General features: G+C 44.6%; 1 protein-coding gene and 1 non-coding gene across 3 annotated transcripts in view; one reads left to right on the forward strand and one right to left on the reverse strand.

Moving 5' to 3' along the window:
• The window catches only part of TFRC (transferrin receptor), a 137,473-nt gene that overhangs the window by 43,536 nt on the left and 66,673 nt on the right, over positions 1-27,264 (forward strand). Inside the window, exon 1 of one of the 2 annotated variants that reach the window (XM_061166936.1) lies at positions 19,292-19,352. The exons of the other annotated variant lie outside the window; for it this stretch is intronic. The gene's annotated coding sequence lies outside the window, so the exon portion shown is untranslated. Of the gene's footprint in view, positions 1-19,291; positions 19,353-27,264 lie in introns of those variants that run through there. 2 annotated transcript variants of the gene reach the window in all.
• LOC133074364 (U6 spliceosomal RNA) lies at positions 3,462-3,568 on the reverse strand. The gene has a single exon (XR_009697197.1). It is a non-coding gene; the product is annotated as a U6 spliceosomal RNA (small nuclear RNA).

Consider the following 27,264-nt stretch of genomic DNA (forward strand, 5'->3'; position numbering starts at 1 on the left):
CCAGTTAGTAAACCATTAGCACTTGGTGGGCACATTTACACCATGGAAATTGCCAAACACTAGAAATCAGCATAGTGTGAATTCATAGCTGATTTACCCCCAACCACTGGGAAGTTGTTTTAAATCTTCCTGAGTGATTCGAATGTGTAGCCCCTGCTCTGGAAGAAGTTCAAGTGTGGGAGGCAACTGAGATGGGGACTGGCTCAAGGGGACTCACTTCAGTTCCACCAGGAAGAATGAATCCCTGCAGGGAAGAGGGACTGCTCCCTTAGGGAAATGCTCCCCCCCCCGCCCCCCCATCCTCAGGCTTTGTTCTTGGTGAGTCCTAATTTAGATCAAAGTCTAGTCAAAAAGGATTTATCACTGTTTTTGTTTTGCCCTGTAGTCAGTTGTTTTGTTTTTATTGTTTGCTGCTGCCATTTTATTCACTACCTTTCAGCCTTTTTATTGTGTTTATTTTACTTCTCTTTTTATCTTTTCACTGTTAGCACTGAGTAAAGGTGAGGAGACCTGGCCCAGCAGAGAGGAACTGAGGGCTGCAGGAAGCTTCTAAGAGCTTCCTGCTCCTGCGGCAGGAGGCCTGGGGGAAGTCCTTGATCTTGAACCCAGATACTTAGGGTCTGCCAGTGGCTCTGCTTTCAAAGGAGACTCCCCGTGATTCTGTCCCTCCAGGCCGAGGAAGTCTGAGCCCAGGAGGCTTCCTCATAGCTGCTTAGGACCTGCCCCACAGAGCTCCCAGACCTCAGAAACAGTGGGAACCTGGGGTAGGAGCTTGGGGTTGTCAGTAGAGGCAGGGTCAACATTCGGAGGTGGAGTAGAGCTGACCAAAGGGACAAACCAGATTCATGTGTGCTGTGGAGCAAAAAATGCAAGTTGCCAAACCACAGGTGGTATGCTATCTATGTGAAAACACGGCCACACACACAGTATATTTTGTACATGTGTGTACTCAGTTGTGCTCAACTCTTTGCAACCTGATGGACTGTAGCCTGCCAGCCTCCTCTGCCCATGAGATTCTCCAGGCAAGAATACTGGAGCAGGTTGCTGTTTCCTTCTTCAGGGGATCTTCACGACCCAAACTTGGGTCTCCTCTGTCCTGCATTGAGGCGGATTCTTTACCACTGAACCATTAGTCAGTTCAGTCACTCAGTTGTGTCCAACTCTTTGTGACCCCATGGACTGCAGCATGCCAGGCTTCTCTGTCCATCACCAACTTCTGGAGCTTGCTCAAACTGAGCCATCAGGGAAGCCCATACTTTGTATAGGTTTGTATGTAAAGGAATGGAAATGTCTATGTTTTTTAAAGTTCTGGAGAATATTTATTAAACCCATAAACAGTAATTCCCCTGGGGAGGTGAATAGGAGAACAGAGATTGAAAGGGATGAACAAAGACACTTTGTATTTATCAGTAAGCTTCTACTTTTTAAAAGAAAACTCATTTATGTTTGTAATTAAACCTAGTTTTTAAAAAATCTAAATTTCTTTGTATAAAGACAAAGTTGTTTGGAAAGACTGAAGACAGAAGGAGAAGAGGGCGACAGAAGACGAGATGGTTGGATGGCATCACTGACTCAATGGACATGAACTTGGGCAAACTCTGGGAGATGGTGAGGGACAGGGAGGCCTGGCATGCTGTAGTCCATGGGGTTGCAAAGAGTTGCACATGACTAAGCAACTGAACAAAAACAACAAAAAGACAAAGTGTAGGGTCTGGAACTGGAGGGTGTGGGTTGACACCCTTCTCCACCCCTTGTTACTCTGTACCTGTGGGGCTGTTATTGAACCACCTGCCTCAGTTGCTGCAAAGGTGAAGTGGACAGAATAAAAAAGTGACTCAAGAAGGTTGTCTAAAGAACTCAGTGGACCAGTGGACAAAAAGATATATATGTGCTAGTTATAATTAGCTTAAAAAAAAAAAAAACAGTTTAGAGTCTCTGTAAAGACAGGCTCAAAATGCATCCCAAGTTCTGTCCCCAAGGACAGGGAAAAGAGAGTGATCAGGAATGAGTCACTTGATTTTCCTAAGAGTAGGTCCTGTGAGACTCACGTTACTTTTTTCCCTTCCCGTCTCTTCTCCTTTACTCCCAGAAGAAGCAAAGGGAAAGAAGCAAACATTTCTGATGACTTTTCTATGTTCCAGGCTCTGTGCTGGAGTCAGAGCTCATTTTGCAGATGTGGACCCTGAAACACGTTTGGTGATGTTGAGAATCTCACCTCAGGGGGATGTCAAAGATTTGGATTCAGATCTAGATTCCCCCAGATCCTGAGCAGCTAACAGCAGAAGCAACGGCAGCAAAAGTGGCAATAGCCACTGCTATGCTGTGATGTCATTTAATTATCATAAAGAAAATTTATAAGTGAAGAAAATGAGATATAAAAAAGGTGGAGTAAGCCCGCCCAGAATCATAGGTCTGTTGCACGCCAAAGTCCAGGCTCTTAACCAGGCAACTTTGTGGCCTCCCTTCTGTACCTACCCTCTCCCTACCCACAGGAGATTCTGGCCTTTCCTCCAGAGATATGCTATCAAAATCTCTAAACAGTGGAAAGAGAGAAGGCAGCCACATACACATTCTGGTGGCAGCCACCGCTCTAGACTGGGTTAATGGATCAGGTTGACTGGTTGATGGGGGCGGGTGCATGGAATTCCCTGGCCACCTGGATTGTAGCAAGGACTTCTGATAGAGAAGATATTCAGACATGAGAGGACATGCAAGAAATATGGGAGGTGAAAACTGATACTGCGTGGATAGTGGGTTGAATTGTGTCTCCTAAAAAGATATGTTGAAATCCTTACCCTGGTACTTGTGAACATGACCTTGTTTGGAGCTAGGGTCTTTGAAGATGTCATCTAGTTAGGTGAACTCATGGTGGACTGGGGTGAGCGTTAAATCCAATGACTGGGTGTCCTTTTGAGAAGAGGGAAATTTGGACATAGAGATACAAAGAAGACACACGTAGAGGAAAGAAGGCCATGTGGAGATGGAGGCAGATGTGGAATGATTCAGCCACAGTCAAGGACTGTCAAGGATTGCCAGCAGCCAACAGAAGTTAGGAAGAGGCAAGGAAGAGTTTTTTCTGTGGAGTCTTTGGAGGGGATATGGCTCTATTGATCCCTTGGCATTCTAGCCTCTAGAACTGCAAGAGAATGGATTTTTGGTGTCCGAGCCATTCAGCCTGTGATCATGTGTTCTCGCAGCCTTGGGAAATTCCAACAACCTTGCTCCATAGCAGGTTGGGCAATCACAACATGCCATGTGGACTTGGGTAATAGGACAAAGGGCTTTTTCCTTTACTCTATTTTCTTTTATTGTCCTCTTGGATGAAAATAAATAAAATATCTGCCCATCAAATAGGTGGATTATGCAAAACCTGGAAGGTGGTTAGTATTGAAGTGAGGATATAAATTCATAAACACCTCAGTGAACTGCAGTCATGGACCAATTCTTTTTTTTTTTTTTTTAAAAATATGGAACGCTTCACGAATTTGCGTGTCATCCTTGCGCAGGGGCCATGCTAATCTTCTCTGTATCGTTCCAACCCCAGTATATGTGCTGCCGAAGCGAGCACACCAGTTCTTAAAAAATATTTATTTATTTGGCTGCACAGGGTCTTAGTTGTGGCATATAGGATCTAATTCCCTGATCAGAGGTTGAACCAGGCCCCCTCCATTGGGAACCTGGAGTCTTAGCCACTGGGCCACCAGGGAAGTCCCTGGACCAAATTTTATAAGTTGAAATTTAACAAGGAAAAAGTCCTTTATTTAGGTTCAAAGAACTAACTGTGTGAATGTAAACTGAGGAACTTCTGGCTTAATGGCAGCTCATGTAATAAAAGGTGTTGGCTACAACTGAGTATGAGCCAACAATGTGTAGCATAGTGGTCATTAAAAAAATTAACGCATCTTTAAGGTGCCAAGGAACAATGAGGTAAGCACTGTGTGGGTCTCTGGACTGGTTAGACCACACCTAGAACTTCATTCAGCTCTCAGTACCATGTTTCAGCATTTTGACACTTCTCAGCATCCAGAGAAAGAGAGCCAGGAAACTGAGGGGACCAGAGACTGTCATGCAAGGATAACCAGGGGATCTAGGCTTGTTTTCTCTGGAGACGAGAAGATGTAGGGACGTGGGACTTGTCTTTAAATGCTAATTGCTCTTGTGAAACAGAGGAAATGGGCCAGTTGGGTAGTGTTCTAAGAGGAGGTTCCTAAGCAGTGGCTTATGCAATGAAAAGAAGCCATCCCAGTTTTCAGGCACAGGGCACAAGTGTTGGTTTTGCAGCATTTGTCCTCTCTTTTTCCAATAACAGCACCCAGATTTCCTTTGTGAGACCATTCCACCCCTATTTGTCCGTGGTTCACCAGTGGGCATATGACTCAGGCTTAGCCAGTCAGAGTGCTCAATCCCTTGGCCACTTAGGGATGGCCACTCAATCCCAGCCTGCTTAGGATTGGTCATGTGACCCACACCACATCACTGAGTGTCTATCCCAGGCATATTGGTGCAACTACTGGGGATAGAGCCTCTCCTTTCATTAGGATAATGAAGCTGGTAGGATAGAAACCTGGAGGTACTGGAGGCTAGCTTGCCAAGGCGGGAAAGGAGCCTGCCTGATAATGAAGTCAATACAGGAAACAAAGCCAAGAAACGGAGACAGAAAGATTTCTGCTGGTACGGTGTGAACACCTGGATCCACGTTTGTGAGGCCTGAAGCTTGTTTGTGACATGACACAGTACAATCCCCTTTATGCTTTCGTCAGTTTGAGTTGAGGTTTGGTCATTTGCAATCAAGTGTCCTACATATCACAGGTGAACTGCAAGAATAGCAAGCTGTCTGATATCGTACAGAAGGAATTGTAGTGGTTGACATTTATTGAGGATCTTCCACGTTTAGAAATTGTGGTAGATTTTTATTTAAAGTTTAACTTTTAATAGAGTTACATTAATACTTGCACATAGTTTAGCAGTTTTAAATAGCTCTCTAAGACTTTGGAAAGCTATGGTCTCTTGCAGCTCAGACCCGATTTCCAACTCTTCAGAGGCAATCACTTACAACTTTTCAGCTAATTCTTTATTGACTTTTCACAATGAAAGATGAGATTTAGCTTATTTTTGTTCTCTCTACCCCCACCACACAGTACACTTCCCATTTCTCCTTCCTTCCTTTCCATTTAGGTCTGTTGTCATGTTTTGATCAGTATTCACTGTTTGTATTTTGACTTTGTAAACTCTCTTCACAGCTCATTAGTACTACTATGATTACTTTTTCTTGCACACCATTTTGTTTTTGCTAGAGTTAACAGTTGTCTTACATTTTTCATTTGCTTAGTTGTCTGTATACTTGTTACTGATTCAACCTCAAACACCCATAGGTGTAAATCTCTAGTCAATATGTTCAGAACGCTAGGTGGTCAATCAATGGCATCTTCCTTGGTCGCCTTTCTGATGAGCTCCAGTCTGGACCAGTTGCCCTCTTTGACCACAGCCTTAGTTTACTCTCTTGTTTTGGCAAAGCACATCCTCAAGTAGTTTCCTGAGAAATGGGGTTCATGGGAGTTAAGGATTTGGGATCTTCTTGGAAAATGTTTCACACACATTTAATTGGTGTAGCTTAAATATCGTTTTCCCTCAGAATTTTTTTTAAGTCTAATTTGTCTTCTAATCTTACTATAATTACTCCAGCTCTCTATTAGTTACTATTTATATGGTGTATCTAGTCCATGCTTTTACTTTCAATAAAAAGTCTTTTTTTTTTTTTTCATTTAAATGTCTTTATTTATTTGGTTGTGCTGGATCTTGGCTGCAGCACGAGGATCTTTAGTTGTGGCATTCCAACTCTTAGATGTGGCTTCCCTAGTGATTCAGATGGTAAAAGCATTTGCCTGCAATGCAGGAGACCTGGGTTCAATCCCTGGGTCAGAAAGATCCCCTGGAGAAGGAAATGGCAGCCCACTCCAGTACTCTTGCCTGGAAAATCCCATGGACAGAGGAGACTGGTAGGCTACAGTCCATGGGGTCGCAAAGAGTCGGACACGACTGAGCGACTTCCCTTTCACTTTCAACTCTTAGATGCAGCATGTGGGATCCAGTTCCCTGACCAGGAATCAAACTTGGGGCCCAGCATTGGGAGCATGTGTGTGTACTAAGTTGCTTCAATCATGTTCAACTCTTTGTGACCCTGTGGACTACAGCCCACCAGGCTTCTCTGTCCATGCGATTCTCCAGGCAAGAATACTGGACTGAGTTGCTGTGCCGTCAGGGAATCTTCCGGGCCCAGGAATCAAACCCACATCTCTCACGTCTCCTACACTGGCAGGCGGATTCTTTACCACTAGCACCACCTGGGAAGCCCCTGCATTGGGAGCATAGAGTCTTAGCCACTGGACCACCAGGGAAGTCCCCTCCCCAGAATTTTGAAATCTTGTACTCTTGTGTTCTGGCTTTCCAGAGTTAACTATCGAGAAGGTGATGTCATTCCGATTCTGGATCCTTTGTATGAAACCCATTGGTTTGGTTTGGTTTTGCTTCCTCAAAACTTGTAGGATCATCTCATTGTCTCCAGTGAGCTGCCCCAGCAGATCTGAAGATAAATGAGTTCCCAAGGAGCTCCAAGGCCAATGGAAAACACAGGTGCATTGGTTATCTATTACTGTGTAACAAATTGCCCCCAAAGTTAGAGGCTTAAAACCATAAATATTTGTTATCTCATGGTTTCAGTGGCTCAGGAATCTGGGCCCAGCTAAGCCAGGTGTCTCTAACTCAGAGTCTCCATTCCAGAACCAACCAAGTGGGGATTCCCTGGCAGTCCAGTAGTTAAGACTCCGCACTTTCACTGCAGTGGGCTTGGGTTCAATTTCTGGTTGAGAACCTAGGATCCTGAATGCCACGTGGTGCAACCAGATTAAAAATGAAAACAATCAAATGACAACTAGCGTGGCTGTCATCTCAGAGGCCTGACTAAGGGGGGAATCTGCTTCCAGCCCATTCATGTGGCGGTAGCCCCACCTCAAGTCATTACTGACAGTTTTCCAGAGACATCCATTCCTTGTCACATATGCCTGTCCATACGACCACTCCATGCTGGCAAAGACTGAGGGCAGGAGGAGAAGGGGGCGACAGAGGCTGAGATGAGATGGTTGGATGGCATCACTGACTCAGTGGACATAAGTTTGAGCCAACTCTGGGAGATGGTGAAGGACAGGGAAGCCTGGCATACTGCAGTCCATGGGGTTGCAAAGAGTTGGACACAACGGAGCAACTGAACAACAAAAATAGGACCACTCCAGAATGGCAGTGCCATTCTGGCAGCCCTCCAGTGTGAGGGCTTTGACAGAGAGAGAGAGACAAAGAGTGAAAGATAATCTGTGGCTCAAATCAGACATTTTTTTCATATCCAATTTCAGAAGTTACTCTTCTGAAACTGACTTTTGCCACATTCTTGTCATTAGAAGGGAGCCTGTGAGCCCAGTCCACACTCAAGGGGAGAGTGTTGCATAAGGAGAAATACCAAGAGGCAGAGGTCCTTGAGAGCCATCCTGTGAGCAGCCACCTTCCACCCAGGCAAATGGGTGGTTAGAGCACATGTGACAAGTGCCTAGAGAGGTGAGTGCTGGAGGAGATCAAGGAGGGCTTCCCAGAGAAAGAAGCTGTTGGTTGAAATGTGACAGTTAAATAGGAGATATCCTCGATTGACCAGGGGGCAGAAGAGCATTGCAGGCAAAGAAAAAAACATTTGCAAAAACCAGAGGTGTGAAAAGGCTTGATGGGTTCTGGGAGCAACACAGCAAAGCTTGGAGCAGAGAGCTGAGATGCAAGTCTTTCCCAAGGAGTGCGTGCTTTATCTTAGAAGACAGGGGAAACCATGACTAGCTTTCCAGGGTGTGAGAGGAGCAGGTTTGTGTTTTAGGACACTCTCTAGGTGCTGGCTGAGTGGGACGGCTGGAGGAACAGAGGTGGGAGGCAGGGCACCAGTGAGGAGGCTGCGGCAGGTGTCCAGGTGAATGTGGGGACGATGATCTGGGGTGAGGTAAACGTGACCAGTGGGACTTCTACAGTGTCAGTGGAAAGGGATTCAGCCTGTCTGTGAGCCAGATGAATGGAGGGGGTGGAAAGAGGAGGAAGCAGGTGTGAATGGAGGAAGGTGTTGCCCAGTTTGACTGGTAGGCAGACAGTGAGCAGTCAGGGTCTTTGCTTCTGCATTGTAAGAAGGTTGGCAGGGTGGGGTGGTAACCTTGGGGGGCTGGAAAGAAAGGTCAGGATGGAGATATCAGTGCCACCTGGGGTCCCTGGTTTGGCTCCAGGAGGTCCCTTAAGTCCTCCTGATGCCTCTTTCTCCACACCTCTTGGAAGGCTGCCCATCCATGGCTTGGAACTCCAGCCTGCCCAGCAGTCTTCAGAACTAGGGCTACCTTTGCCCTTCTGAAGTTCATGGAAGACCTTGAGGCTTGGAACTAACAGCCTTATCGCCTCCGCTTTCTCTACATTACTGTGGGCAAGTGAGTCATGTTTCAGTCTTCTGTCTATAAAATGAGGGGGTTGGACCAAGCTGTTCCCCATCATTTCTGCCCGCACTGACTTGCTGGGCTCCATCTCTCACCCACCTCTGTGGACTTCATGGGCTCCGGGTTGTTTCTGTAACGTGCATTCCAGCCACCCTCAAGGCTGTCTCCTTCCCTCCTTCCTTCTGCTCAGGCCTGCCCTGGGGAGCCCGGAGAGGCTGCAAGGAACTCAGTTTCTCTTCCTTCTGTAAACATTTTCTGAGGTTTGGTGTTGGAGCACTTGCATGCTAAGACCAAGATGTTCTGCCTAGAATCTGCCCAGTACACCATGAACCATCAGCCTGGCAGTCTTCCGGAAGTCATATAGTCCATCCCCTGCTCATATATAGTCCATCCCCTGCTCCAGACTAAACTACTTTATTTATTAAAGATAATTTTTAAATAGGTACAAAAGAAAAATTCATACCTTTATGGTAACACATTCATATTTTACAGATCTTCAGTGATGAGGTTCTTTGATGGAGATAGCCGAAATTCTTCAGGGAGCCACAGTAGTAGTAGTGTGGTTGCTCAGTCGTTTCTGACCCTGCGACCCCGTGGACTGTAACCCACGAGGCTCCTCTGTCCATGGGATTCTCCAGACAAGAATACTGGAGTGGATAGCCATTCCCCTCTCCAGGGGATCTTCCTGACCCAGGGACTGAACTTGAGTCTCCCGGATTGCAGGCAAATTCTTTACCATCTGAGCCACCAGGGAAGCCCTAGAAGAGAATAGAACTGCCCTCTAAGGGCTCCTGGAGAGGAGACTCAGACTGGGTCTGCCCCACTCACCTTCCCCTCTCCAGGCGGAGGCCTTCCTACCAGGCCTCCTGGTAGGCAGGGGACCCCTCTTTTCCCTCCTCCACTCTCTGATTAGACCCAGCCCACACCTGCCTTGGCCCAGAGCTGCTGTTGCCTTTGGCACCCAGAGGGCCTAAGGATCTTATGTAACTGCTCTTGGCCAGACATTCTGGTTCGGCAGGTAGAGCCTGCAAGTTAAAAATTGTTCTAAAAATGCAATGCAGCTGCCTAAACACACAGCCCTGGAGGAGGAGGCTGGCAGGCAGAGGGCCCAGTCAGCAGAAGGATGTATGTATTTTCCATGGGGACTTTGGGCCCAGTGCTCTGACATCAAGAGAAGCATCAAACTTGGGGACCAGTGGTACATGCCTGCTCCCCAGAGATAGATTTTGTGACTTGACACCTTCTGAGCTGTTCTCTTTTTTTTGGCCATGCCACACGGCATGTGGGATCCTAGTGCCTGACTGAGATGGAACCTGTGCCCCCTGCAGTGGAAGTGCAGAGTCTTAACCACTGGGCTGCCAAGGAAGCTCCTGAGTTTTCTTTAGAGCCTACAGTGTCTCCCTCTGCCTCTTCCTGTGAGAAGCTACTCTGGTCCCACCTCCTCAATAATCCCTTCCAGTCTCTGTCTGTGTTTTCTTTTTGTTTTTCTGATGTCTTGTTCCCTTTTCATGCTCTTCAGCACCTCCAGTCTCTCTCTGCTTCTTTCCTTTTCCCTTCTCTTCTTTCTTTTTCTTTTTCTCACTCCTCTACTCCCCTAAACCCACTATGTAATGAGGATGGGAACTCCTTTCCCCCCCTCCTTAAACTCTGTGCCCTTCCTAAGTCCCTGGAAATTGTCCTGGTAGAGGGAGGCAGCCTCTGGTCCCGCCAGCTGTGACATTGGGGAACTCCCTTCTCCTCTCTGGGCCTCTGTGAAGTGGGGACAATAATATACACCTTATTCACTGCTTCTCAAAATGGTTGTGAAAATCAAAAGAGGTGACACTGAGTTCTGTACCCATAAACAAGGGCTTACATTTCCTTCCCTTTAGTTCATTTGCCGCAAATTTATTTAGCACCTTTGAATTGCCAGGCATTGTGGTGAGTTCTGGAATATGAAAGGAAAGACATTGATGGAGTGGGCCCTGAACCTGCTCATTAGAATCACATGCAGAGCTGCAGAAAAGATGAACTCCCCACCTCCACCCAGACCTACAGGTCAGGGTCTGCCAAGATGGCGCCCAAAGAGGCAGGGGTAGAGTCTTTGTTTTTCAGCTTCTTACATGAGCCCAACCCTCAGGCCTGGAAACCAGTGAGCTGGTGAGGCGAGGAGCTGAAGGTGGGGTGGACTGGGAGGAGGGAGGACAAAGCCAGAACCCATGTTGGGAAGACTTAGATGGGCCAGAGTGAGGATGGTGAAGGAAGAATGTAGAAGAAACAGGTGACAGAGAACCAAGAGGGTGTTTTCTCCTGCCTCGTGACTAGGTTTACCCATGTACATCTGTTGCCAGACTGGCCAGCAATTAAATGACTGTGATGGATTCTTTTAAAAAAAGTAATGAAATGAGTGTTAGTTGCTCTGTTGTGTTCAACTCTTTGTGGCCCCATGGACTGTAGCCCACCAGGTTCCTCTGTCCATGAGATTTTCCAGGCAGGAATACTGGAGTGGGTTGCCATTCCCTTCTCCGTGGATCTTCGTGACCCAGGGATTGAACCCAGGTCTCCTGCATTGCAGGCATATTCTTTACTGCCTGAGCCACAAGGGAAACATCCATAAAAGAAATACAGTAGTTCTAGTAATTTCTTCATGATGGGTGGCTTTCTCTCCTCTGGATATTTTATAGGATATTTTGCTCACAGATCTGCGTTCCCCTCTGTGTTTTGTCTAGAGGATCATTCTAAAAGTAGGGGTACATTTTCTACTTTTTTATTCTTGTGTGCTTATAAATAAAAAATAAGATTTGTTTCTTTAAATATTGGCAATATTTATTCTGATGTTCATGAAGATGTTACTAGATTTTGTTGCCTGAGAATTTAAACTCCTGCCCATTAAGAAATGAACAGTGAAAAAAAAAAAAAGATAAAAATCTAATGCCTCCAACCTTGATGATTTCATATACATTAAAAAAAAAAAAAAAAACTTTAGAAGGATCTTCTAGGAACCATAATCTGATGTTCAGCAATGCCTTCATTCTACTACAGTTTCTTTTTATTTTTCCTGTTAAAGTTAAAATGAAAATCTATAATTTTTAAATGTTAACAATGACTTTGTTTTCAATCGATGGTTATCTGAGTAGCCAGGCATTGTTGATGGTAGGATTAGTGAACAAAACAGATGAAAATTCTGGGAGAGTTGCATTCCAGTTGGAGAGGGATAATAAGCCAAATTAACCAGATGAAATAAGAGCAAGGTTAGTATGGTAGATAATAATGCAAAGGAGAAAAAAACAAAAATCAGGGATGAGAAATACAAAATGAGAATCAAGGAGATGAGTTTGAGTTTTAGTTAAGACACCCTGGAAGACCTCCTGAGAAGATAGTATTTGAAACTTTTCCTCGCAGAGCATTTCAAATGTATGCAAAATTAGAATGATAAAATGAATACCTACCAACCTAGACAGCTTATTAAAAAGCAGAGACATTACTTTGCCAGCAAAGGTCCATCTAGTCAAAGCTATGGTTTTTCCAGTAGTCATGTATGGATGTGAGAGTTGGACTATAAAGAAAGCTGAGCACTGAAAAACTGATGCTTTTGAACTGTGGTGTTGGAGAAGACTCTTGAGAGTCCCTTGTACTGCAGGGAGATCCAACCAGTCCATCCTAAAGGAAATCAGTCCTGAATATTCGTTGGAAGGACTGATGCTGAAGCTGAAACTCCAATACTTTGGCCACCTGATATGAAGAACTGACTAATTGGAAAAGACCCTGATGCTAGGAAAGATTGAAGGCGGGAGAAGGGGATGACAGAGGATGAGATGGGTGGGTGGCATCACCAACTCAATGGACAGGAGTTTGAGTAAACTTCGGAAGTTGGTGATAGACAGGGAAGCTTGGCGTGCTGTAGTCCATGGGGTTGCAAAGAGTTGGACACGACGAAGCGACTGAACTGAACTGATACATCCATTACTCAATTTCAGCAAATATTTAATTTTGCTAATTTGGTTTTATCTAATCTTCGCCAATTTTTTGTTTACTTTTTTGTCCTTGTTTTTTTTTTTTTTGCCAGGGTGTTTTTAAAAGCAACTCTGGGATTTCACATTAGTTTTCTTAATGCTCCAGTAAGCATCTTAGGGCTTCCCCACTGGCTCAGCGGTAAAGAATCTGCCTGCACTGTAGGAGCCGCAGGAGCCGCATGTTCGATCCCTGGGTCGGGACGATCCCCTGGAGGAGGCATGGCAACCCACTTCAGTTTCTTGCCTGGAGAATCCCATGGACAGAGGAACCTGGCAGGCTAAGTCCACAGGGTCACAAAGAATTGGATACAACTGAATCGACTTAGCACAGCACACATACAAGCATCTTAACTGATAAGCTCATTCTAAAAATTACATATTTATCCTGCTTTTACACACCCAACAAAATTAGCAATAATCCCCGAATGTCATCCAATAACCAGTCCATATTCTCACTTCCCAGTAGATTCAATAATATCTTTTTACACTTGGTTTTGAAAGAGTATAACAAAGGTTAATTCTAAGTGGTGACATATATTTTAATACTTTATTTTTCAAATTTTCAACCATGAACATGTATTGCTTTTACAATTGTTTTAAAATATAATTTTGAAAAAAAAAGGAATAGATGACAAATGAGAAAAATTTTGCAACAAATAAGACAAAAATTAGGTTCCTAAATAGCTAGTCAAGACTGATAATAAGCTAAGAATATGAACTAAATTTCTTCCAAGAGGAACTTAATGGTAAATAAAACCATGCTGTACCAGATTTAGTTAATCATATTCAGTCATATTAACACCAACACCAAGCTCTCTGCAGAGTGATGAGGACTGGCTCACAGGCTGCTAGAAAAGTGAATATTGTTACACTGGGGAAACACCATAGCCATAAGGGATTAGAAGGCTATAAACAAGAGATGGATAAATTGGGAGATTGTGATTGACATATAGACACTACTATATATATTGAATAAAACAGATAACTAATAAGAACCTACTCTATAGCACAGGGCAACTCTACTCAATGCTCTGTAATGGCCTATATGGGAAAAGAATCTGAAAAAGAGGGGATGTATGTATAACTGAGTCACTTTGCTCTATACCTAAAACTAACACATTGTAAATCAACTATACTCCAAAAAAATTTAAAACAAGACAAAAAGGCTATAAATGAACAGATATTTATCTCTAACTGCAAATGAAGCAAACTAAATATTCAGCAATAAGAAAATAAACAAATTAATGATGGTTCATCAACTTGATGGACGATCAGCCTGCCATTAAACATTCTGTGTGAAGAGTATAGAATTATGAAGGAACAATTATAATGAAGTTTTAAGTGACATGCAAAATATAAAATAGATTACAGTAAGTGCAATGATACCAAATATGTATGTATTTGGACAAACAGGAAAGAAGAGACAGAAAAAAATAACATCACTGGGTTAGAATGCTGAGATCCTAGGTGATTTATTTTTCCTTTAAAGTGTTTGTATTGTTTTTACAATAATTTTTTTAAAATATAATTTTAATTTTATTTTTGGCTGTGCTTGGTCTTTGTTGCTATGCAGGCTTTTTCTCAAGTTTCAGTGAGCAGGTGGTGGTGGTTGTTTAGTTGCTAAGTTGTATCTGACTCTTGTTACCTCATGGACTGTAGCCTGCCAGGCTCCTCTGTCCATGGGATTCTCCAGGCAAGAATACTGGAGTGGGTTGCCATTTCCTTCTCCAAATAATTCTTTTTAAAGAGAGGTCAAGATGTGGGTAAAAATGTGGGATGATGTGGAAAATATGCTCCCATGATATCTGTTCCTCTCTGGAAGTCTTGCCCTTGCTGCTCACACCCTGGGAGAATCCTAAAGGGAGCCAGTCAGGTAAACTCCATCTCAGCCTCCAGCCCACGTTGGCGCCCAGGGCACTATAGCGCCAGCCAGGCTGCTACTCCCAAGTGCTGAGCCCACCTGCCGGCCAACCTCTTGATACTCTTGATCTCAGTTTACTGCTCACAGCTGCTCTGTGAGGTAGGTGCTGCTGTCTCCATTTTCTAGATTTAAGCACAGACCTATAGAGCGTTTGGTGACTTGCGCGGGGTCACGGGGTGTGGAGCAGAGCCACATTCTAGCTGCTGCTGTTAGCTTCTGTGCTGCTCTGCTGTGCTCAGTTCTTTGGGCGGCTTCTTATGCAGAAGCGTGAGTTCCTCAGCCTCTCTGATCTTTCACTTGTAGGTAATGAGACCCACCTCAGGGAGGGCCCCACCTACCTGGATCTGGGTTCAGAGCACCACATGCGTCTGAAAAGTGCATATGGATTCCAGGGTGGTGGGACCATCACCTCCACTAACTTGCCTGCGTGTTCATTCATTCTTTCCATGCACGGCTACCAAGCACTCTCCCTGAACCAGACACTGTGCTAGTTCTGGAACAGCATAATAAGACTTGGTCCCTATCTAATAGAGAAAACAGGATACATCAACAGAGAAGTATAATGAAATACTCTCTCCATTCAAATACCACCTGCTCAGAGAGGGTATACCAGGCCATGTGGTTAAAAGCATCTCTCTGTGGCCATTCATTCTCCCATCATTCTGGTGTTTCTTCATATAATTAACCACTGTCTGAAATTCTCTGTTTATAACTTCCGTGAGGTCAGGTACCTCCCTTGCCCACCTCTGTATTTACCAGGGCTTAGCCCAGAGTAAATCCTTCATGCATGTTCACTGTTTACTGAACTATCTGAATGCAAGTGTGGCCAGCACTGCGGCTGACATTTGTAGAGTCGAGCAGAGCTGGGAGCTGGGGAAACGATTTCCAAAGAGGAGGACAAGGTGGTAGAGAAATTGCATTGTGGGACAGTTTGAAAAAGGAAGGAACTGTACTTTGGCAAGAGGACACCAACACACTCAAGACCTTTCAGGCCAGAAGAGAGGTGATTGGGGCTATGCAATGACAATCAGAGGGTCTGAGCCAGAGGTGCCCCAGAGCTCATCCGAGTCAATACTTAACATCTCCAGTTTTTGCACTTTGCAGGGGAAAAAAAAGATTCAGGGCTTTAGATTTCATCTGTTTTAAAGAGATGATTTAAAAGATTTCATTTCCTTCAAACTAGCAGTGTATTTCCTATAATTTGGCTTAATCAAATGACAAGATGAAGGCAAAGATGAGTACAAGGATACTCATCACCACATTGTTTATAATGGCAAAAAGTTGGAAAAGCGTTGTCCCACTGTAGGGGAATGGTTAAATAATGATTGAGTCATGTGATGGAACAGTACATACTCATTAAAACATATGTGTAGACCTGCATATATACAGTGCCGCAAAAGTATTCAAGATGTATATGTCTTGAAGAACCATGTTCCCAAATGGTATGTTTGATATTTTATTTTATTTTATTTATTTATTTTTGATATTTTATTTTAACTGGTGGCTCAGATGTTAAAGAATCTGCCTGTGGAAGATCTGGGTTCGATCCGTGGGGCAGATCAATCCCCTGGAGAAGGGAATGGCTACCCACTCCAGTATTCTTGCCTGGAGAATTCTATGGACAGAGAGCCTGGTGGGTTCCATGGGGCTGCAAAGAGTTAACACAAGCGACTAACACTTTCACTTCTTTTCATGAGACAAACATAGGGTGGTTATTTCTGGTTGGTGGGCCTGCAAGTGATTTTTGTGCATTTTTGCTTATTTTTTTCTTAGAATTTCTGCAATAGATATAAATCAGTTCAGTTCAGTCTCAGTCGTGTCCGATTCTTTGCAACCCCATGAGCCACAGCGCACCAGGCCTTCCTGTCCATCACCAACTCCCAAAGTCCACCCAAACCAATGTCCATTGAGTCGGTGATGCCATCCAACCATCTCATCTTCTGTCGTCCCCTTCTCCTCCTGCCCTCAATCTTTCCCAGCATCTGGGTCTTTTCAAATTAGTCAACTCTTCACATCAGGTGGCCAAAGTATTAGAGTTTCAGCTTCAACATCAGTGCTTCCAGTGAACACCCAGGACTGATCGATCTCCTTTAGGATGGACAGGTTGGATCTCCTTGCAGTCCAAGGGACTCTGAAGAGTCTTCTTCAACATCACAGTTCAAAAGCATCAATTCTTTGGCCCTCAGCTTTCTTTATAGTCCAACTCTCACATCCATACATGACAACTGGAAAAACCATAGCCTTGACTAGATGGACCTTTGTTGACAAAGTAATGTCTCTGCTTTTTAATATGCTGTCTAGGTTGGTCATAACTGTCCTTCCAAATATAAATACTCGGATAATAAAAATGAAAAGAAAACAAAGCTAAATCCCCTCTCGGCTATACTCAGGAGGTAGGGATCAGGAAATATGACCTGACAGGTATGAGTTGAATGAAGGGAAAAGCACATGTAATCCTAGGGTGCAGTACCCCCAGGGGAGGAACTTCAGTCCTCATCCAGCTTCAGAGGAAAGAAAATCCTCCCTGAACATAGAAGGTATTGAAACCTAATCAACTAACTCTAATCAACTTAGTGTTAGTTCACTACATACAAGGCTTAGGCTGCCAGGTGCAGGGACCATGTGGCTAGGATGCAAAATTGATTTCAGGACCACAGGATCCGGGTCTAGCGTGGGGTAGAGGTCACCGGCTCCATCTCAGGGCCCCAAGTAAGTGCCAGTCCTTCTAGGCACTGGGTATCTGACCCTCACACCAATGAAGAGGTGGCAGAGCCTCCTCGCTGGGGACCCCTTTTCTGTCAATCCCACTCAGGGAATTCTTCCACCCACCAAATTGAGTTTTCTGCCATTATTATTATAAATATAATATTTTCATTGTTTTATTCTCATTGTAGAATCCTTAAAAGATATCAAAATGCTCTTACTTGGAATACATGTGAATTATAAGAAAAAAGATCCTCCAACTAATAAAAAAAAAAAGTTTACTTACTTTTGCAAATGGTAAAAAAAAAAAAAAGAAAGAAAAGAAAAAAGATATCACTGATAAACCTATGTCCTGAAATATAACCACTTGTTTTGTTTTTTAGTAGATTTCTTTTTCCACTTCAGTCCATAGACATAGGCATAATTGGCATCACCCCGTGTTCCCCTTTGGGGTCCTAATCTCTTCACTAACGATCAAGCATGCAATCTCCCCAGGTTCCTGGGAAAGGGCCTCGAAGCCTCACCATCGGGCTCAGCTCCCTGGGCAGGGCTTGGCCGGAGCTGGTGGACTGCTGACTGGAGCACCTGCCCTGTAGAGATGCAGGTGCCTCTTCTGCTCCGTGTATGCTGTCCCGAAACCCTGCAAGGAAGGAGACTTCCTTGGCTGTGAACTAAATTCTCATGGGGAAGGACACTGGGAGGGGAAGGACAACCAGTTGGAATTAAGACTATGAAAGGCCCTATTACAGTGTGTTTTTGTTCATTAACAAAATAAAGACAGCACCCTGCACAGAGGAACACCAATAACACTACCATGTCCTTTGTTTCACAGGACAGGCATCACGTCCTTTCCATTGTCCGGTTCTGGCTCTACACAGATTTCCCAAGGTCTCCCTCACAGGCCCAACAAGACCACTTGATTTTGCTTGCTTTTGCTGCTGGTAACTCACACAGAGAAAGCTCAAGGTTCTGACTGGCTTCCAGAACTTAACCATTGCTGAGTCTCTGACTTGGGAGAAGGCTGTTTCCACCTCCTGACTTGGATGTTCGCCATTTGTGTGACTCAGTCAGCTTGTGGGACCCTGAAGAGTCCCCATGTCTGTCCTCCCCATCCAGTCTTCTTGAGATAACCCAGTGCTTCCAGGGGCCCCACCAGCTTAGTCTACACAGGCCCAAGAACCCACCCCTCATCCCACTGAGCTGGCCTGAGGCCAGGGCCCACCTTCCTCAGTTTCCCACATTTCTCCCAAGGTTCCGTTATGCAAAGATGAACCTCTACTCCAACCTCTGGTTTGCCAGAAAGAAGTGGGATGAATTGAATGATGCCCTTTTCATGTCAGCTGAGACATGAAAATGAAAGTGTTAGTCACTCATTTGTGTCTGACTCTGTGCGACCCCATGTACTATAGCCTGCCAGGCTTCTCTGTCCCTTGGGATTCTCCAGGCAAGAATACTGGAGTGGGTAGCCATTCTCTTCTCCAGGGGATCTTCCTGACTCAGGGATCAGACCTGGGTCTTCTTCATTGCAGGCAGATTCTTTACCATCTGAGCCACCAGGGAAGCCCAACTGAGATGTGAAAAAAGTGTATGTTGTGCATATACTGGTGGATGTGCATTCAGGTTCTACCTCTGCCACTTCCCCGTGGAGTGATAGGTTTTGACTCCTCTCTGTGGTAGGCAGAATAGTGGTCCCTGAGGCTACCTGCCCCATGGAGTGCAGAGCTGTGAAGGTGTTACATATAACATGGCCATGGCAAAGGTGAATTGGCAGACAGGATTAAGTTTAAAGACCTGGGGTGGGGAGATTGTCCTGAATTGTCCCCACAAGCTCAGTCTAATCCCATGGGTCCTCAACAGCAGAGAGCTTTCTCTGGCTGGAGACGAAAGAGAGATGAGGTACCAGGGGAGGTCTCAGAGATTCAAAGCATTGAAAGGACTCAACCACCATTGCTGGCTTTGAAGATGGAAGAAGGGAACTGCAATCCAAGGAGTGCAGGCAGTCTCTAGAAGCTGAGAATGGCTCTCAGATGATAGCCAGCTGGTACCTCATCCTACACTACCTGAAATTCAGTTCTGTCAACAACCTGTATGAACTTGGACACAGGTTCATCTTCAAAATCTCCAGAAGGGAACACAGCCCTGCCGACACCTCGGTTTTGATACAGTGAAACAAAGCAGAGAACTAGCTGAGCCACGCTGTACCTGTCTGTGCCCAGACTTCTGACCTACAGAATGGTGAGATGATGCATTTGTGTGTTTTTAAGCTGCTAAATTTGTGTTGATTTGTCATAGCAAGAACAGAAAATGGGTATGCTCTTTGAGCCTTTATTTTCTGAGCTGTAAAATGGAGACAGTGCTTAAGGGTATCCATCTTGTCGACTTGCTGTAGCGACTAAATGAAGTAAGTAGATAGGTGCTGTGTAAACTGGAAAAGACTCTACAGCAGAAGGCTGAAAGTTATTCTATAACTGAGTACTCCACCCTATAGAAGTCACAAGCTCATCTCAGCCCAGAGAGGCAAAGAGAGGAAAACTCAGCCTGCTACTTGCTATAGATCAGAATTGTAAGTAAGTTCAAGACCAGTGGTGAGGTGAGGTGATGAGATGATGTTAGTTGTTCAGTCGTGTCTGACTCTTCATGACCCCATGGACTGTAGCCCACCAGGCTCCTCTGTCCATGGGATTCTCCAGGCAAGAGTACCGAAGTGTGCTGCCATTTCCTTCTCCAGGGGATCTTCCCAACCCAGGGATCAAACCCAGGTCTCCCACATTGCAGACAGATTCTTTACTATCTGAGCCACCAGGGATGCCCAAGACTAGTGGTGAAGTGCTCTGATTCCAGGAGGTCAGCCCCACGTGTGGTTCCTCCTCTGTGGCTGCATTTAGAGCTGCAGGGAAGGGAAGTGCCCTGGGCCAAAGGCCTTGAGGAGCCACTTCCAGCTGCCCTGCCATCTGTCTTGAAAAGCTGTGCTGCTGAGAGGCACACGCAAGCTGAAGTGAGGCAAGGTGCGTTAGGTGAGGAGATAGAACCGTTATGATGGCTACTTCTCTCAGTCCTTCCCTTCTCGTCCTGCTTCAGCTCAGCTGTGCCTGAGGCAGAGGCACAGACAGTGATTCGGGGAAATGTTGAGTCCCTCCCTGCCTCCCAGGGCTCCAGTCCTGCTATCTCTGAAGGCAGGAGTCCCTTCTCACCCCTCAAGCAGCTGAGAGATGTCCAGCACCCCTGGAACCCCCCTTTTGCTCCCTTTCCTTCTCTCTCTGCCTGCCCTGTCCCGGTTGAAAATGGAGGTGGCAGTAGGGGTAGGGGTGACCTCTGAGCTGCTTGGAGCCTGGAGGAGGCAGTCCCCAAGCTGAGTATAGAGAGGAGTGTCATAGATTCTGTTGCCAGGCAGAGATTAGCCTCAAGAGTGGGAACCCTGGGACTTCCCTGATGGTCCAGTGGCTAAGACTGAGCTCCCAATGCTGGGGGCCTGGGTTTAATGCCTGGTCAGTGAACTAGATCCTACATGCTGCCACTAAGACCTAATGAAGCCAAATAAATAATTAAAAAAAAAAAAAAGAGTGGGAACCCTATTCTTCCAAGGCAGGTAGGAGGCAGTGAACCCTCTTCCTGGCTCTTGTGGGAAGTTAAAGTTACAGTGGTTGAGAGACAAAGTGGTCAGGGACCCCACTGCCTGTTCCTACTACTCCCCAATGGACAGTTCTACCCCTGGGAGGCACCTCATAACCCCCTCCCTGCAATACATATATAGCAGCCAAGTTAGAGAAGCCCTTTGAGGCCATCTAGCCCCAACTCCTTATCCTATGCTTAGGAATCTGAGACCCAGAGACAGGGATCCTTCCATTACACAGGCCATTGCTATGAAGTCAGTGATGAGGCCTCAGACCTTATCCCTCAGGGTTCACACACTGTGCATCCAACAGGCTGTACCAAAAAGCCAGGTCAAATCTCAAATGCCCCCACCTCCACCCACTGCTGGCCTTCTTACCTTATATTAGCTTGCAGCTTTTATATTCAAGACAGAGGTCAGGCCATCCTGTTTACTATTAGTCAGAGGGCCTTATCACAGTGGTAACCACATTTTCCCAAGATTAAATAAAAACAGCCACACTTCCAGATATTCACTCATTTATTTATTATTTATACCACATCCACTTCTGAAACATATTTGAGATAGCTCAGAATAAAAGCCACATGTACTACAGAACTATTCAAAAGTGAATAAATGTTCAGTCAAACCTTTCAAGATTTTCAGACTGAGACTGATTTTTTTTTTTAAGAACAAAAGAATTATTTGACCTCAGGTACTTGAGAGTCAGGTCTTGGGTGTGAACATTTTATGATGTTTGGTTAATTTGAGTAGTTAAAATTGGAGCATCTAATAGAGTGTGGGGACCAGGGATAGGAAAGGATGGGTATCAGTAGGCCAAGAGGGAGTGTAGGAGTAAAAAGTCCATTTTTTTCCTACCCTCTTTCTTCCTTCTTGGATGCTGAGGTGTGATGAAGTGATACTTGGAGCTACAGCCACTATCTTGTGGCCATGAGGCAAAATACACCCAACAGGCTGAGGATGACGGAAGGGAAAGGGCCTGGGTCCTTGATGACAGAGGTGAGCAGCTGAATCAACCTTGAAGAGTCTACCATCAGTCATCTGAGAGATAATGAAATGTTTCTTTTGTTTATGTTGCTATTAGTCAGGTTTTCTGTTACTTGCAGCTGAATGTATTCAAGCTGATAAAGTGAAAGCTCATTCTGATCAGCATGGGATACAGTAGAATAGGGATTGCCTGAGGAGTCATCTAATGCCTGAGGATCTGGGGTGAAGCTGATGTAATAATAATAGAAATAAAGTGCACAATAAATGTAATGGGCTTGAATCATCTCGAAACCATCCCCCCCACCCCCTTGTCTGTGGAAAAATTTGTCTTCCACAAAACCGGTCCCTGGTGCCAAAAAGGTTGGGAATCACTTCAGTAGAAGCACAAAGAATGGCTGCCTTGTTTTATCCAGATGGATCATAAAAAGCTTCTCAGGAAAGACCCCTGAGGAAAGTCTTGAAGGACAAATAGGAGCTTGCCAGGCAAGTAGGGGAAAGACTGGTGAACCAGGCAGTGGGATAGCACATGAAAGGCGTGGAGGGAAGAAGGAGGATGCAGGTTGGCGAAGGCCTCTGGAGGAACCTAAGCAGAACATGAGGGGCCTGGAGTCAGAATAAGTAGTTTGTTGTTGGTTGAGTGGGGAGTAGGGAGCCAGTGAGGGGATTTAAGCAAGAGGCTAGAAGTAGGAGCTAGAGCAAGTCAAGCAGGTTACCAAATATCTGGGTGACTGGGCTCCATGAGGAAGGGTGAGTGTCGGGAAGAGTCGAGACCACTGAGAGGTAGCCAGAATCACTGCCAAGACTCTTTTTGCCAAAGAAATTCTCTCCTTTGTCTCAGACCTTCTCTAGGGACTCTGTTTTGCAGGAACCAATCACCCTGAGGTTGGGGACAGACAGTCAATCACAGAGAAAATCAGCAGCTCCTAGCAAAAGTCTGACAAAGATCAGGAACCTTCAAAGAGAATCTGCCATGTGCTAGCACTTCAGAGCATCTTAGAACCTTCACAGCACAAATGAGGAACCTGAGCCCTGAGCAGGGTTGGCAGCTGAGCAGGCCACACAGCTACCTAGAGGCAGAGCAGGCCTGGTCCTGGGACTGGCACTCAGCCCCTGAACCCCTCAGCTCCTCTCCTAACTGCCCACAGCCATGGATCAAAAGAGAACAAAGGAGAAAACCCTGGGCCCAACAGGATGACACAACAAACAGAAGACAGATCAACAATGTTTGAAGCATGTTAATAGGGCCCCTGTCCCCCAGAGTGAGGAAGTTAAAGATACAGTTCCTTCAGCCCACACTAATTATTTTTAATACCTTTTCAAAATTCCTAAGAAACTAAACTTTTATTCAAAAAGTTACAAACAAGCTTTGAACTTGTTTGAAGATTAAAAAAAAAAAACAACAAAAAAACTATGGTATGGCCCAAAGCTGCTGAGGGGAAGGCTTGCAGGTATTTTTGAAACAAACTTTGGAGAGTTCACCACAGTTTGAGAGGTATCTTGTTAGCAGACAGCAGATGTGTCTGTCACCATCCAGCTGGGACAGTACACAATAGCCTGGGTCTTTGAGACTGCACGTGACATAGTCCCAACGTGCAGAACTACCCGGAGCACGTGGGTTCAAGCCCCAGTTTCATTATTTACCAGCTGTAGGGAAGTCACCTAACCTCTCTTGTTTTGGTTTCCTCATCTGTAACTAGTCACCAGCTGATAGTGCTGTTGTGAAGTTTTGTTGAGTTAGTGTTAAGGGTGAAGAATGGTGGTTGTACCTTGTTGATATTAACTATCATTATGAGTTCCAAAATCTGGGTTAAGAGAAAGAACCCAGCTGCAGCCAGCCTGGCTGAACCTCCTACAGACCGCTCGCCTACAGGTAGAGGGGATAGGCTCCAGCTAGTAAGTGTGGTCCTTGGCCCAGTGGTAACCTTCATCTGGGAGATGCTTAGAAAGGCTGAATCTGAGGCCCTACCCCAAACCTACTGAGGCAGAATCATCATTCTAACAAGATCCCCAGGAGAGTCAGGTCAGCACTGGGATCAATCAGTGAAATGAGAACTAAAGACACCTCCAAGTGGAGGGGCCTCGGCCCCTTTGTAGCCTGGCTCCCACTGGCCCTCCTGACTATTCATCCTGACTGTTCCTTTCTGCAAGACTTCATGTCACTTCCCTTTCCCTTTCTCTGGTTTGGGTCTAATAGGTGGGGGTGTGGAAGACCTTGACCCTGCCTTGAGTTAGGTGGAGCAGGGAGCTGGCTATGCATCCTCCGTGGAGCCTCTAGCTTTGCCCAAGGAGGACTGTATACAAATCCCTGCGGCATGTAGAGCTTGAGGCAGCTTTCCCAATAGTCATACAAATGTCAGTGCACCCTGCTACTGAGACAGTCATGGGGCTGGCTGTGGGGATGACTGATTGTGAGAACTTGGGGTCAACTGAAAACCTGCAGAGCAGAGAAGGAACCATCATCCATTAATTCTCTCCAGTAGTATTCTTTCTTTGGTTCTTTTCTTCATGGCTTCCATGCTAAGGTTGCAATATGTGCCACCAAGATCTGCTCTAGGCCCGGAAACTGTGAAACTATGTCTATGAACTGTTCAAATATCCAAGTTAGTGGGGGAGATAATGAATATGTAAATGCATAAATAAAAGAAAATTAAACCAAGTCTGAGAGTCTTGCTCTGAGCCCTATGGGCAGGGGTGACAGTGTGGGGGTGGTGGGAGGCCCAGGACTCCTCAGAGTTCATTGCTTCTAGAGAAGAGTGGGCAGGGACTTCCGTGGAGTGATGGGGTGGTTCTCACTTCCCGATCCTGTTGAACTCTCTTGTCTGGGATGCTTTGATTCCATTGTTTGGAGCCAGTGTATGTGTTATTGACTCTGTTACCAAAAATGGAAAAGGGGAAAAAAAGTGATGGGGTCAGATGTGCTGCTTCCTGTCTTCTGTTCCCCAAGATTCTTGAAACAGCATTACCGTCTTCATCGTTGCCACTTGACATTTGTTTCTGCACTGTTACACTGATCTCATCAGAACCTTCTCAAGGGCAAGGCAAATCCAAGTGACCTCTAGAGGACTGGCATTTGTCAGCTATAAACTACTTCCATATTTAATAATAGCTATTATTATTAGCTTCCCTGGCGGCTCAGTGGTAAAGAATCCTAGGGTTCGACACCTAGGTCGTGAAGATCCCTGGAGAAGGAAATGGCAACCCACTCCAGTATTCTTGCCTGGAGAATCCAATGGACAAAGGAGCCTGGTGGGCTACAGTCCATGGGGTTACAAAGAGTTGGACATGACTGAGCAACTTTCACAACATTTTTTACAGGTTGTATTTTTTTCCGTTAAAAATATTTTTGGTTGGATTATGGTTAATTTACAATGTTGTATTTGTTTCAGGTGTGCAGTAAAGTGAATCACTCTTTTTTAGATTGTTTTCCTATATAGATCATTACAGAGTACTGTGTAGCGCTCCCTCTGTTGTACAGTAGGTCCTTACTAGTTATCCATTTTATATACAGTACTATGTGTGTGTCAGTCCCGGTCTCCTAATTTATCTCTCCCCTACCCATTTCTCCTCTAGTAACCATAAGTTTGTTTTTGTAAATAAGTTCATCTGTACCATTTTTTTTAGATTCAAATAGAAGCAATATCATATATTTGCCTTTCTTTGTCTGACTTACTTCAGTCAGTATGACAATCTCTAGATCCATCCATGTTGCTCCAAATGGCATTATATTACTCGTTTTTGTGGCCGGGTAATATTCCATTATATATATACCACATCCTCTTTATCCACTTCTCTGGTGGACATTTAGCTTCCTTCCATGTCTTGCTACTGTAAAAAGTTCTGTAGTAAACTTTGGGGTGCATGCATCTTTTTGAATTATGATTTTCTCTGGATATATGCCCAGGATAAGGATTGCTAAGTCATATGGTAGTTCTGTGTTTAGTTTTTTAAGGCCATGATGTTCTTGATAATGACTGTGCCAACTTACATTCCCACCAACAGTGTAGGAGGGTTCCCTTTTCTTCACACCCTCTCCAGCATTTATTGTTTGTAGATTTTTGGATGATGTCCATTCTGACTGGTATGAGGTGATACGTCATTATAGTTTTGATTTTTATTTCTCTAGTAATTAGTGATCATTTGCTTTTGGCCGTCTGTGTGTCTTCTTTGGGGAAAGGTCTATTTAGATCTTCTGGCCATTTTTTGATTGGGTTGTTTGTTTTTTTGCTGTTGAGCTACACGAGTTATTTGTATATTTTAGAGATTAATCTCTTGTTGGTTGCTTCATTTGCAAATGTTTTCTCCCATCCTGTGGGTTTTCTTTCCTTTCTGCTTATGGTTTCCTTTGCTATGCAAAAACTTTTATTAGGTCCCATTTATTTTTGTTTTTATTTTCATCACTCTAGGAGATGGATCCAAAAACATATTGCTACGATTTATGTCAGAGAGTGTTTTGCCTCGTTTCCTCTAAGAGGTTTATAGTATCCAGCCCTACATTTAGGTCTCTGTTATAAGCTGTATTTTCCTTAACTAACACAAATGGTTCCATTGCTTTAGAAGTCAGAAAAGCTTTGGTGTTGCCACTAAATATTTGAATCACCTCAAGAAGGTCACTCTCCATGTCTGGACTCACATGGGATTAGGTGTAAAATGAGAGAAGTTCTCTAAGATCCCGTCTCTCTCTGTTCAGAAGTAAGTATGGATATGTCTGAATCAGTAAATGTAGGTCCAGTTAAGAAGGACTTGGAAGATCAAACTGCCACATTCAGACCTTATACTTTAAACTGCGCTGTCTAGTAAGTTTAACTATTGAGAAAGTAAATTCCTAGGTAGGTTGATAAGAAGTTCAGGGTCCTGGAGGAGGAGAAAGGGATTTGGGGTTCTCAAGGAGGAGAAAAGGAAAAACTTTTTTTCTACACTGTTTTGTCTTAGTCAATATAACAATGTATCTTGCTCGAGGACATGTTCTCCTTAACAAGAAGGTTCTGACTAATCTTGTCATCTTAAAAGGTTTATTATGGAAGTGGGTCTGGTAAGATCTTTCTATTGTTAGTTCTAATACTGTTACCTTAAAATGTATGTTGTAGGAATGTATCTGGTAAGACCTGTACAACCTTGAAACATTCTTTTGATTTACTCTAATAACCGATAGAAAAAGTATATAGCTCCCTTGCTAAGATTAGCAAGGGGGGGCACCCTCTGTCCCCCTTCTGATGTCTATGTCAGCAGCTTTCTCTGTCCCTTTTTATACTTTAACAAAACTCTGCTACATAAAAGCTCTTGAGTGATCAAGCCTGGCCCCTGGTCCCAAAGCTAAATCTTCTTTGGAGATCACGAATCTGACATTGTTCAATGTTCACCTTAAGCTATCACTGTTAGCCACATGTAGCTCTAAACACTTAAAATGTGGCTGGCTACTCTGATTTGAGATGGGCTGCAAGTATAAAATACATATCAGATTTTGAGATTTCATTTAAAAAAAGTAAAATAGCATATCGGTATGTTGATTACCTGTTGAAATTATAATATTTTGGATATATTGGGTGAAATAAC

The sequence above is a fragment of the Dama dama genome, chromosome 19 (genome assembly GCF_033118175.1).
Source record: "Dama dama isolate Ldn47 chromosome 19, ASM3311817v1, whole genome shotgun sequence".
Lineage (NCBI taxonomy): Eukaryota > Metazoa > Chordata > Mammalia > Artiodactyla > Cervidae > Dama > Dama dama.